The 13560-nt window shown below is 42.8% G+C and overlaps 1 protein-coding gene across 15 annotated transcripts in view; it reads left to right on the forward strand.

Annotated features, from left to right (window-relative positions):
• Positions 1–13560, forward strand: part of MSI2 (musashi RNA binding protein 2) — a 529178-nt gene that overhangs the window by 378865 nt on the left and 136753 nt on the right. The window lies entirely within an intron of this gene.

Consider the following 13560-nt stretch of genomic DNA (forward strand, 5'->3'; position numbering starts at 1 on the left):
CAGAGTTGAGTGTGGAATAGGACAACACCCGTCTTGCGCTTCAGGTCTCATTAGGGATGAAAGCCATCCTTCAACCCTGGCTACCGAGCAGGTGAGGCACTGTGCGAACCGGCAGAAAGTGTGTCTTCTTGGGAGCGCCGGATGCTGCTTAATTAGTTTGGCTGTCTAGGAAGGATGCGAAGGGATTTGCACTGCAGCCTCAGTAACAGCTTCGCCTTCAGGATTAATTTATTGTATTCCTTCTTTTGGCCTCATGTTTCTTTGGTTGCTCAGCGCAATGTGCACCACCTTCCTGCCCCATGCACAGAAAACAAGAACTCTGTGGGCTGTGAGAAGGACATCTCATGTCCTCCAGCTGTGCTGTCATGTGTGTGCCTTCCTTGTGGTGCGTAGCTATCAGAAAAAACTATGCTTCACAGTAGGTTACTTCTTCCATCTCCTGGAGATCAAAGTTCTTGGTGGAAGAGGAGATGCAACCAGTTGCTAAGGGATATGCAAAACCCTCCTTGGCTACTTGGGTGTTTTTATGTGAACCTATCTTTTAACTTTGACCAGCTTTAGAAAATGGATGCCCACTATATATCTTAAAGCAAAACGGGCACAAATGAGATTATAACTTTTATGTTTGAGCTGAGAAAACTTTGCTGGGGTGGACCAAAGGTAGAGATCGCCAGATGCTTTTGGACTTCAACTTCCAGACACCCCAGTCAGGAATGGTGGGTACTGACATTCAAAACATCTTAAAGTTTACTTTCTGTCCACTGCTGGAGTAAAGGAACAAGACAAGGATGATTTCTGTCAGCAATTATTGTTAGTTTTAGTTTTGGAACCTTTTGCAATAAAAATGAGGGGAAATATTTAGATAAATGGTGTTCAAATAAAAATAATGTAAATAAATTTAAATTTTATGCAGATGATATAAACAGTTACAAAACCTCTTAAATCTCTGAAAGAGATTGAGAATATTATTGCAATTTATGGACCATTAGTTGTAATACAAACTGGATAGAGATAAAATTGAAATATTAGGCATCAATTTTAATAATAATGCAACAAACAAACAAACTCACAACCACATAAGAGATGAGTTCAGCTACAGCTGGAAATCAAAACCGATTAGGTGCCTTGGAATAAAAATAACAAATAAGGAAAACAAATTATATAAGTATAATTATGAGCCTTTATATAATGAGTTTTTCATTAATTAAACAATGGGAGAAATTGCATTCATGATTTATGGAGAAAATGTCTGCAGTAAAAATTGCACTACTACTGGGGAGAAAATCAATTTCTTTCCATTAAGATAGCTACTCAGCAAATTATCAAATGACAGTAACTTTTGTTAAAAGTTTATTTGGAATGGTAACAAATTCCCTAGAGTTTAAAGCTATTATCCAATACGTTGAGAAAAAGCAAGGAGAATTGTCAGTTCACAATTTGAAATTGTATTATGTGGCAAAGTGTACTACTGTAAGCCGCTCTGAGAGCCTTTTGGCTGAGGTGCGGGATAAAAATACTCTAAATAAATAAATAGGGTAACAGATCAGTGAAAACAGCTTTATTTTTCAGTGGCCTGGTTCAGACACCACGCTAAACCATGCTGTTTAACCACAAGACGGTTAAGGGAATACATTAACCGTAATTTTATTTATTTATTTATTTATTTATTTATTTTATTACATTTTTATACCGCCCAATAGCCTTCCATTGACCATTTTGTGGTTAAGCAGCATGGTTTAGCATGTTGTCTGATGAACCAGGCCCATGTCTCTGTTTGAAAAAGTTTTGATAAAGGCTACACTACATACTACATTATGGGGGAACAGGAACTCCGGAACAAAATATAAGAAAACAACATGTCATAATATCAATCGTAATGAGAACCAGTGTGGTGTAGCGTTTGAACGGGGACTTCAGAGATACCTGGGTTCTGATGCTCGCCATGAAGCTCGCTGGGTGACTTTTTTTAAAAAAAATAATTATTTAATACTTCAAACAATACATCGATACAATATAAAACAATACTACATAATACACAATAATATAAAATAAACATTTGATAACATATATTCTAACTTAATTTTCTAAACATAATCATACTTAACATAAAAGTGCTCCCCCCAACCACGGGATCTTATTCATGTTTCCAAAATCTCATTGCTTCCTCTGGAGGTGTTTTCCCTCTCCCCTTTGATAATACAAATTCTAGAAACTGTTTCCATATTCCCTCAAAATCATTCATTTTTATCATTCCTCTTCTAACTTTTATATTACATGTTAATTTATCTTTAATAGCAATATCCCATATTTCTTTATACCAATCTTCTATATGATAATCCCCTTGAACCTTCCAGTTCCTAGATATCATTAATCTTGCTGCTGTTAACAAATTCGTTATCAATTCTTTTGTCTCTTTGTTACAATTCAATTCTCCATATAATGATAACAATGCCACTATAGGTGTCTCTTCGATCTCCATTCCTAAAATTTCTTTTATCTCATTAAACACCATTTTCCATAATTTTTGTACAAATTCGCATTCCCACCACATATGTAAATACGTTCCTTTCTTTTGACAACCTCTCCAGCAGCTTGCTGAATTCATCTTATTTATTTTATTTAATCTTACCGGGGTTAGGTACCACCTCCATACAATCTTATAATAATTTTCTTTTAGCCTCACAGACATATTTCTCAACACTCGTCGTTTCCATATCCCTTCCCAACTCTGTTGCCACTGGGTGACTTTGGGCCTCTCACTTCTGAAAGTTCAGAAAAGATAAATTTTCCGTGGATTTGTTGGTGAATGCGGCCAAAACCGCTTTTCCACTTTAATGTTTTGGGGGTGAATTTCAAGGCCGCGGGGAAACCCATGGCTTCTTGCTTTTGCCAGCTGCTTTCCCACTCTCAAGAAGCCTAGGTCACGATGTGACATCAATCCAAGTGGGGCATTCTAGAAAAGGGAAAACAAATGGCCTCTGACACCAAGAAGGAGCCCTATGGCAACTTGTGCCTCCTGTCATTGAAATATTCCCCCAATCCTAGAAACGGACAAAATGCTTCCCCTTTTGTGGCCGGCAAATGGAATCACGAAAGGGACGGGGACACATTTTTGCTTATACCTCATTGGGCTACTCTGTGGTTACAAGATGATCACCGGTTGCTAGTCTGGAAACTGAGAATCTCTCTTTTTAAAAATGGAGCAGGACTCCAATTTTAGGGGGGGGGCATTCCCCAATTGAATGTTTGGAAAATACCGTTGCACTATGGTACTCTTCAGCCATCTCCTTGGGGGCCTTCTCCCACTGATCAGCCTGCTACCATGCCTTGGATAAAAGTAAGTGTGGATGCTTAGCACTAGAAATGCTGGCTGTTCATTGCTGAGGGGAAACAGTTGTCTATTTTAACATATAAATCTGGGTATTTATTTGTCTTAATTACTTGAGGAATTCTCCCCTCCCCTCCTGTTGGAGGAATAAAGTCTTTCACTCCACTAGGGGGCGCTACGGAGCACTGCCTTTTTTGTATTCTCTTATATTGAATACTTTATATTGAAAACTTTTTTGTATTCTCTTATATTGTGGTCTTGGAGTGAATTATTGAAATCTGTTTGCATTGCTAACGCTGTCTGCTATTTTATTATTGCAGTACATATTTTAAATACTTTTTTTTTAAAAAAGGGAGCTCCTATTGATGGATTTCCCATGCCACATCTCATTTGGCCTGTTAGCTGCCAACATGTCTATGGGTGTCTGCCCACAACTCACACAGCCAAGTAGAACTCTGTATGTGTGGTTCAATTATCGGCGTGCGCAGAGATAAATTCCGCTAGGTTCAAAGTACTCACTGCAGTATTTCATAGCTGCGAGTATCGTCAGGGCCATATCTCAGCTAACCTAACACAGGGCCTCTCCAGCCGCAAATGCAAGCATGAAATATCGCTTACTTTGAGTGGTGGGAGGGAGAGGTAAGCCCACCAAAATTCAGCATGCAGAAGCATAACTTTTCCAAGCAATTGCTGCTTGGCGCCTCTGGCACGCCTTGTTAACTTTATTTATGGCTTCTACCAATTTCTTTAATTGTTTTAATCATGTACGGTTTCAGTCATTCGGCCAGAACAGTATATCTCTCACTGGTGGGCCTTTGAGCTCCAATTTGACTTTTAACTCTGCTGGGGCTGTGAAAATGTGAGTTTGTATGAAATGGGGTTGGACCTCGAGTGTGGAATCAAGTATTTGGGAATGTGCATGTATTGAGAAGGTTCCACCCTTAAAGGCAGCCTATAAATTGTTTTTAAATAGGTGCGCAAAATGTTGGTAGAGAAAACTGAACCTACTTGACATTTCAAATGGGTGTATGTATGTTAATGGATCCACCGTACTTGAGCAGTTCTGAAGTGGCTATTGACAATGATTCTGTTTTACTAGGCGGACATTTTTTAAAAAACTTTCCCATAAAACCAACTAGCTAGCAATTAAAAAACTTGTTCTTTCCTGTCTAGGCCTCAAAATGCAGACATGTGTGCACATTTCACCATGCAATCTATGCATGTTAAGGCAAAATTAGGTCTCGTTGTGTACAAGGGGAGGGCTGTATTCAGGGGCACAGGGATTGCAACCCCCGTGAACAAAGTAGACCCAGTGGGAGGTAGGATAGATTGTATACATACAAGTTGGAACTATTGGACCTGCGAGACTGAGATGTTGGTTCTGGTCCAGGAAAGCTTGCGCCAGTCTTCTCAAACCCAAACTTGGTGCACTCCAGATGTGTCAGATGACAACTTCCAGCCGCTGGCTGGTTGATTCTGGGAGTTTTAGTCCAACACATCTGGAGCACACCAGGCTGGAATGACTTATGCCATAAGATAGGGTGACCATATGAAAAGGAGGACAGGGCTCCTGTATCTTTAACAGTTGCATAGAAAAGGGAATTTCAGCAGGTGTCATTTGTATATATGGGGAACCTGGTGAAATTCCCTCTTCGTCACAACAGTTAAAGCTGCAGGAGCTATACTAGAGTGACAGGATTTAAAAGAGGGCAGGGCACCTGCAGCTTTAACTGTTGTGAAGCAGAGGGAATTTCACCAGGTTCTCCATATATACAAATGACACCTCCTAAAATTCCCCTTTTCAATACAACTGTTAAAGATACAGGAGCCCTGTCCTCCTTTTCATAGGGTCACCCTACATAAGAAACGTGTTAATATTTATTTATTTATTACATTTTTATACCGCCCAATAGCTGAAGCTCTCTGGGCGGTTCACAAAAATTAAAATTGATTCTTTGGGCCTGTTGAGAGGACACGCTAAACCATGGTTAGGCCACTAACCCTTTTGCGACAAACGGTGAGTGAGCGTGTTTAAACCGTGGTTATGTAGCCACCATGGTTAGGAATGGTTCACACGACACGCTAAGCCATCATGTTCAGCTCAAAATGCTTAACCACTGTGGCTTAGTGTGTCGCCTGAACAGTGTCTTTGTCATTTTTGGACCTACAAGGCATTCCATTGGGGTAGATCCAGGGAAATCAAACAGACGTCTCTGGGAGCAGTGCCGTGGGGGTTCTTTAGTCATTCCCCCTTTCAAAGGATTGCTCTGAAGTTTGCCCGGCACTTGATCTGCTAATGGGGTTGATGCAGAATTCCTTTGGACCATGAAGCAATATAAGCAGCTAAAATAGTGTGGAGCACATCAGTCAATTTCCTTGATGATTCACTGAGTTTCAGTGTCCCTCGGGGACTATTGACTTGCCTGTGAATGAGATGACTTTTTATATATTTCCAAAATTATTTTTGCTTGTATTTGCCTCTTTTTTTTAAGCCTCCAAAACCATCCACTCCTGCCTGCCTGCCTCTCCTTCAGTCATCTCTCTTGGCTCAAATTGCACATTTCAGGGCCTCTTTCTCTCTGCCTCCACCCTTTGTTTTATCCTCCTCCCCCCCACACCCCCGTTTTCTTTTCTTTTTCCCCTTTCCCTTTTCTCTCAAAAATGATTATTCAAATCTATATGCAGTTTTTATTCATTTGAATAAAGAGGGAGGGGGGAGCCACCCTGTTTGACTCCGTGAAACGCTTATCTCTTAAATAGAGCTTGTTAGCTTCCAATAATAGCTTCATTCAGGAGGATGCAGTATAATTTCATTTTAAAAATGCGCGCTCCTTGACAACCAGATTCCTATTTATGTCACCATTTTAAACAGCCTCTTTTGTTTTGTGTTAATCTTTCTCGTGCACTTTCAGCGGAATGGCGTTTTTTTTGGTTGTTGATTCTTTGTACCACTCATAAGAAACAATTGTCTGTTTAATCCAGAAAGGTTTCTAAGACTTGAGGTAATTTAAAAATGAGTGTGTATTCATTACCTTGACTAATGGGGCATGGAAAAAAGAATTATGCATTTTGGGGCATGAATTGTACTTGTATTTTTTTATTGTATTTTTTAGAAGCTGGACAGATTTCTGCCCCCTTTTTGCTTAAGCCCATCACAGGTTATGAAGTTTTCTTCCTGATGAAATGAGCTATGTAGATCAGCCTTACCCAACCTGGTGCCCTCCAGATGTGGCATCCATCATCTGGAGGGCACCACCTTGGGGAAGGATGACACTGAACATCAGGAAAAACTTCCTGACTGTTAGAGCAGTACGACAATGGAACCAGTTACCTAGGGAGGTGGTGGGTTCTCCCACACTAGAGGCCTTCAAGAGGCAGCTGGACAACCATCTGTCAGGGATGCTTTAGGGTGGATTCCTGCATTGAGCAGGAGGTTGGACTCGATGGCCTTATAGGCCCCTTCCAACTCTACTAGTCTATGATTCTATGATCCACCTACCGGTGGATCATAGAATCAGCAGAGGTTCCAGACTTCGAAAGAATGAAGACAGTCGGGTTAGAGAATGGTCTGTGCATTTTAAAAACAGGTTGATGTAAGAGACTAAAAAACCCCAGTCCACTGTGGAATGCCCTCCCCTTGGAGGCCCGACTGGCGCCAACGCTGATTTTATTCTGGCACCAAGCGAAAACACGGCTTTTTTAACAAAGCCTTTAATGGTTAAATTCACTAAGATGGCACATTGCTTTAACCGTTTTAATTGTTTTTACTGCTTTTAAATTATATATCGTTTTAACTTGGTTCATGGTTTAATTTGTTTTTAGCTGTGTATATTTATTGTTTTATACTGTATGCTTTTATCTGTACGCCGCCCTGAGATCTTGATATAGGGCGGGATACAAATGTTTTAAATAAATAAATAACGTAGCTTTTCAGACACAAACTGCCCGCTGGTGCTAAGCTTTGGGTCTGTACCGCTCGACGAGTTGGTGTGTGACACATCAGGGACTATTTTTTCACGTTTTCCTTTGCTTTTTAATTATTGCTGTGTGCCTCTCCCTTTAGAAGGGCAGCAAAACTTGTTCCCTGCTACCGAGGAACGTTTGTCTTCCCTTTCTCTAAAAGGCTGCCACAAATAGGAACAGAACGAGACCTTTGTGCAGCCTTTAAGACTGCTAGGTTGCATTTTGCTAATAGAGACAGATTGTTCCGTGCTATGGATGGGTAGCCAAGAGCAGCGCGCATGCTGTGTAGCCTACAATAAGTTAGATTTTAGGAGCCAAATTTAGAAGTCTGTTGTTCTCGCAACTGCTGTCTTTGCTCCGAATCCATTCGGTCTATTTGCAGCACACAAAAGTGTGATCAATGTGTGCGTCTCAATCTCAAGTAATGTGAAAATCAGGAAGGCGTTCTTTTGCTCCAGCTGTTTCTATTTGCCTCTGTTTTCTCTCCTCTGTACCTGGGAAATACTGCTTTTGCCTGTTGAGCAGGCCCAAATCCTGTCGTTTCTTCCTATATAATATTGCCAGGATTCGACCATTCTTGTCTGTCTCTTCTGCCAAGACTCTCGTTCACGCACTGGTTATCTCTCGGCTGGACTACTGCAACCTTCTTCTCTCTGGCCTTCCTTCGTCTCACATCAGTCCGATGGTCTCTGTCCACCACTCTGCCGCTAAGATCATCTTCCTGGCCCGCCGCTCTGACCATGTCACTCCACTTCTGAAATCTCTTCATTGGCTTCCAATTCACTCCAGAATCCAATATAAACTTCTCCTGCTGACCTTCAAAGCTCTTCACGGTCTAGCTCCTGCCTATCTCTCCTCTCTCATCTCACACTATTGCCCCGCTCGTGCTCTCCGCTCCTCTGATGCCATGCTTCTCGCCTGCCCAAGGACCTCCACTTCCCTTACTCGGCTTTGTCCTTTTTCTTCTGCTGCCCCTTACGCCTGGAACGCTCTTCCAGAACACTTGAGAACTACAAACTCAATCACTGCTTTTAAAACTCAGCTAAAAACTTTTCTTTTCCCTATAGCCTTCAAATATTGAGTTTGTTCTGACTCTATACTGTTAGCTTCACCCTACCCGGTGCCTGTTTACACTTCCCTGTGCCTGTTTGCATTCTCCTTCCCTCTTTATTGTTTACTACAACTTATTAGATTGTAAGCCTATGCGGCAGGGTCTTGCTATTTACTGTGTTATCTGTACAGCACCATGTACATTGATGGTGCTATATAAATAAATAATAATAATAATAATAATAATGTTGTGTGGGTTGCTAGGATTCTTCTGAGTGAGGAACAGATGTGGGGGTTTTCCCCTCTAGTACTGGGCAGAAAATAGATTTCCAGATGTTTTTGGCTTCAGCTCCCAGCGTTCCTGACTATTGGGCTATGCTGGCAGGGGCTTCTGGGAGATGAAGTCCAAAGCACCTTCTGCCCATCCCCACTCTAGCGCACATGCATGTCAGTGATTGCACATGACTACCCCGTGCACAGCCTGCTATTTCATACACTACAGTTTTTAATCTATATTTCGAATTGGTAATCTACTGTGGGACAATTACTATTTTTATAGTATGTATTTTATCCAACAGAACAAGCATTCTCTTGGGCTTTTAAAACCAATGGAGGACAGAGTATGGCAGAGTAAATGAATATTGCACAGAGCAGTCCAAATAGAGCCTAGGCAACCTATCATGGTGGGGGCGGGGATAAGGCTTTCAAAGTGATCCTTGATAGGAGAATAAACATGCCCTTTTTTTCACCTGTGAAATGCTGGAGGGAATGAGTTCTCACCCCTGGGGACAGGGCCGGTGCCAGACTATTTTGCGCCCTAGGCAAGGTGAGCTACTTACACACACACACACACACACACACACACACGCCAACTTTGATTTTTAAGAACATATGTTTCCTGGAAAAAATAAGAAGCACAAAACTTGAAACTGCTAAATTTATTTTAAAGTGCATGAAATACGTCATGCCAATTATAGCAAACAAATTGGAAAGGAACGTCTATGGGTCTAAAATGCATTATTTAATAGGAATATCACCTCCAAATCATCCCCCTCCCAACTCACACACACGCACGCACACACACACTCAGCATCACTCACTCCAAACAAACACACGCATGAACACATGCGTTCACTCAAAGACCCCGTGCACCCCATTCACCCATACATTCTCTCTCTCTCTCTCTCTCTTCCGGGTGTGTTCTGGAAGTCCGAACGTGGAGCCGCCCCACCCCCACCCCAGCGTCCCTGACTTCGCTTCGGCTGGGCGGGCGCGGGACACCATCTCGCCCGCCCAGACCCAGCTGAATCCTTAGCTTGGCACTCTAGGCGGCCGCCTGAGCGGCCTCTATGGTAGCACCAGCCCTGCCTGGGGAAATCGGTTTACTTAAAATGATCCCTGGCCAACATACTGGCCCAATTCAAAAATCACTTAACCAGCGGTTTCCAAACCCGAATCCCCGGATGAAATTGGACTACAACTGCCATCATCCCTGACCATTAACTACGTTGGCTGGGGATACAATGCAAGTTGTAGTTCAACAAGATCTGGAAGGAGCCATAGTTGGGAACCACCGACTTAAACCATACTTCTGGTGATCGCCGACGAGCTATGATTTCAGATCCTGGTTTGTTAACTAACTGGTTTGTTCTAAAACGAAAGTGGACATTTTTACTGTCTTCCTTTCGCACGCAGAGGTGGAGACCGGAGTGAGAGCCCAAGTAATGAGCTAGGGCTCAGTGACCGTCATCAAATCGTGGATCGTTGTCTGATAACGCCCATGTCCAGCAGGCAAAACCAATCACATAGTTGAGGAACAGAATATTTTCTTCTTGAGCCTTGGCTCTTCCCCAAGCCCATAAATAAATATCCTCTGATGAAATCAAGTCCAGTTTCCCCCCCCCCTTGCCAAACCAAGCAACCAGATGTGTTTGAAACGGCACTGATCTTCCAAAACATGCACAATTTCTCTCTTCCCCGCCCTCAAACTCCTTTTCTTGTAGTCTCTAAATAGAGCAAGGCCTGTATCTACCTTTGAATCAGGCTGCTAGTTTCCCTGAAGAGGCTCATCTTCAGGGCGAAGGGAAAGGGGGAAAAGGCCAAGCAACACAGAAGTTTGGAAGTGTTCATGACCGTTGCGGGCTTTTCTGGCGTGTTCAGCATGGTTATTGCTAATCTCCTATAAATGCCCTTTTGCTTCTCGTTACTGGCAGCTGAAGGCGGGCGGGGGGGGATCGAAACTGAAATCCTCTGCTGCGTTATTTGCTAATGAGTTACTAATGATGAAGATGTTTCTGGCGATCAAGCAATTAATGGCCTGCAGAAATGGAGTTTCCTAGGGCTGGGCGGAAAAAAAACCCGTCCCTGTGGTATGCAATTCTAATCGTACCGTTAATGGCTGAACTCACTGTGGTCCCCAAATTCCAGGAATGTCATTGTGAGTCAACTGAATTGCAGAATTCCGACGGCAACCGAGCCGTTGGAATTAAACGGGCGGGGGTGAGAGAGCAGACAAAGGGGAAAAGTTGAGGATAGGAGGTGATGCCAGATGGAAACAGCCCTTTGGGGAAATTGTGGGGGTGGGGTGGGGGGTTAGGAGAGTCTTAATGGCTACTCAGGCCACCTCCTCAAAGAATGGTTTAGAAAAGCCTAAACTACGTTGGCACTACAATCAACATCTACCCCTCCGTCCGAGTGCCACCTTCAAAGGAGGTTCAGAAGGGAGAGGGCCTTCTCAGAGGTGGCCCCCTGACTGTGGAAAGAGCTCCCCACTGAGGCTTGCCTGGCACCAACACTGTCATCTTTTTGATTCCAGGTGAAAGCCATCATGAACTCCCAGGCATTTACTGCTGTATGATGAGGCATTTAGGTCTATTAGGGAAATCATTGCTTATTTGAATTGTTTTCAGCTGTTTACATTGTTTTAATTTTTCCACATTAAATTTTTTAGGCTATGTTTTTATTATTTTGTATTTTTAAGAATTGTTGTAAGCCACCCAGAGAGACTAAGCTATTTATTTACTGCATTTCTGTGCCGCCCAATAGCCGAAGCTATAGAAATAGCTGAAGCTATAGAAATAATAATATTTATAATAGCTGTTCAGATGGCTCAAGTAAGAGAGCCAAGCTGCATAAGCTATATCTCAAAGATTTCCTTTCTCATAACACAAAAGCTTCAGGCATTGCATGCAATTTGCTTACCTAAACTCTTATTTTCAAAACAGAAAACGTGTATTTTCAAAACTTCACAGACCTGCACCCGACCCCATCCGTCCAAGCCTCTGGAAATTTGCCACAGTAATTAATTCCAGGGGTCCCCCATTGTAAGGGCTTGACTGCAGCAGCTGCTTGTTAGACAGTACTGGGTGTTGTAATTGTGCAGATAGGTGTGAGAAGTAAGAGAGGGATGGTGCAATGATTGCTGATGTTTGCGAGTATCGTTTGCATATGCCTTGCAATGGTTTTCTAAGGGGAGGAAGCATTTGGGGGGAGATCTCACAGGTATTTCTTTATTTTATATACCGCCCCATAGACGAAGCTCTCTGGGCGGTTTACAAAAGTTAAAAACAGTAAACATTAAAACAAATATACAAACTTTAAAAACATAAAAAGCATAAAAACACAGTATTCTTATAAAAACAGCTATTCTGGGGTCCATTAAAAACAAATTCACTCAGCATATGTTGTTAAATGCTGTTAAATGCCTGGGAGAAGAGAAAGGTCTTAACCTGGCGCCGAAAAGATAACAATGTTGGCACCAGGCGAGCCTCTTTGGGGAGATCATTCCATAATTGAGGGGCCACCACTGAAAAGGCCCTCTCCCTTGTTGCCATCCTCCGAGCTTCCCTCGGAGTAGGCACTCGGAGGTGGACCTTAGATGTAGAGCGCAGTGTACGGGGAGGTTCATGTCGGGAGAGGTGTTCCGTCCCAAGTTGTGTAAGGCTTTATAGATCAAAAACAGCACCTGGTTTTGGCATTCAGAATCCCTAATAATCCTGATTATTAGGGACTCTGAATGTCTTAATGGTGGGTCAGGAGGAGGAGGATGGCAGACTTGCAAGTGTGGGATATTAGAGAGAGAGAGAGAGAGAAAGAGAGGGAGGTTTTTGTACATTTACCGTACCTTGCAAATGCAAATAACAAATGTTTTGTAATTTAAAAGTGGAGAATTCAGAATGTGAAGCACCAAATTGGCCAAAGCTCCTCAGTGTTATGTGTTTGTAGAATTTTTACTCTGTTGCTCAACCGAAAAAGATCCCAAGGCAGTTTGCAAAGAAAAATTAATAATGTCCCTGCCCTCAGCTGTGCAATCTAAAAGTCACAACACAAAAGGAAAAGTGTTTGGGAAGGAGGAGGAAAGAAAGGAAAGTAATAGCTAATCAGCTGCTGGGCAGCGACAACATTTCCTGCTTGTGGTTTCCCCAGACACGTTTGGTTGGTTGCTGTGGAATGCTGGAATGGATGTTGCTTTAGCAGAGTTGAGAATTTGAACCCAGATCTTCCGGGTTTGTCTATTTACCCACCAAGTGAGGCTGTCTATTTCAGCCCTTTTCTCCTGTTCTGAGAGTGATTAAACACAGATACGGCCCCGGTTCGGTGTAGACGCGATGTTTACTCTGCCACGTGCAGCCAGCTTGAGTGCGTAGTTTGAATTACGTGGCTCCTGTTGCCGTAGCCTGCATTTTACTTCCTGAGCCTGCCGTTGCTGCGTGGAGCGAAGGTTTGGGCGTCTGTCATGTGTGCTGAATTTCTGTCCCGTTAGAAGCTGCCAAGTCTCTTGTGACACTATTTTGGGAACCGGCTTCTGTTCTATAGGTTCACTTGGAAAGCTGTCACTTTATTTTAATGGGTTTCTATATTTATTCATCCATTGAGCGGGTGCCAGAAACGGGATGGTAGACTCCCCCACCACCCTCCGCTCCCCCAAAGAGAGACGCGTTTGAATCATTACGCCGCTCTAGAGCCGGCTGCCAAAAAACTTCAACTCGGTTTTGCCCAGGATGGTGAAACCTGACAGGGTAAACACAGCGTATAGCTGACGGGCAGACAGCAGGCATCAAACGACCTTAAACTGGCCCGAATCAGACGCCGCGTTTGAAGTGGCAGTGCAGAACAGACGAGCGATCAGATGAGAGACCTGCGACTTTCATAGCTCCTTAAAGGCCTCGGGATATCCTGATGAGGTATTAGAGGAAGTAATTCAGGAAGAAAAGAGACAA

Source organism: Elgaria multicarinata, chromosome 22 (assembly GCF_023053635.1).
Source record: "Elgaria multicarinata webbii isolate HBS135686 ecotype San Diego chromosome 22, rElgMul1.1.pri, whole genome shotgun sequence".
NCBI lineage: Eukaryota > Metazoa > Chordata > Lepidosauria > Squamata > Anguidae > Elgaria > Elgaria multicarinata.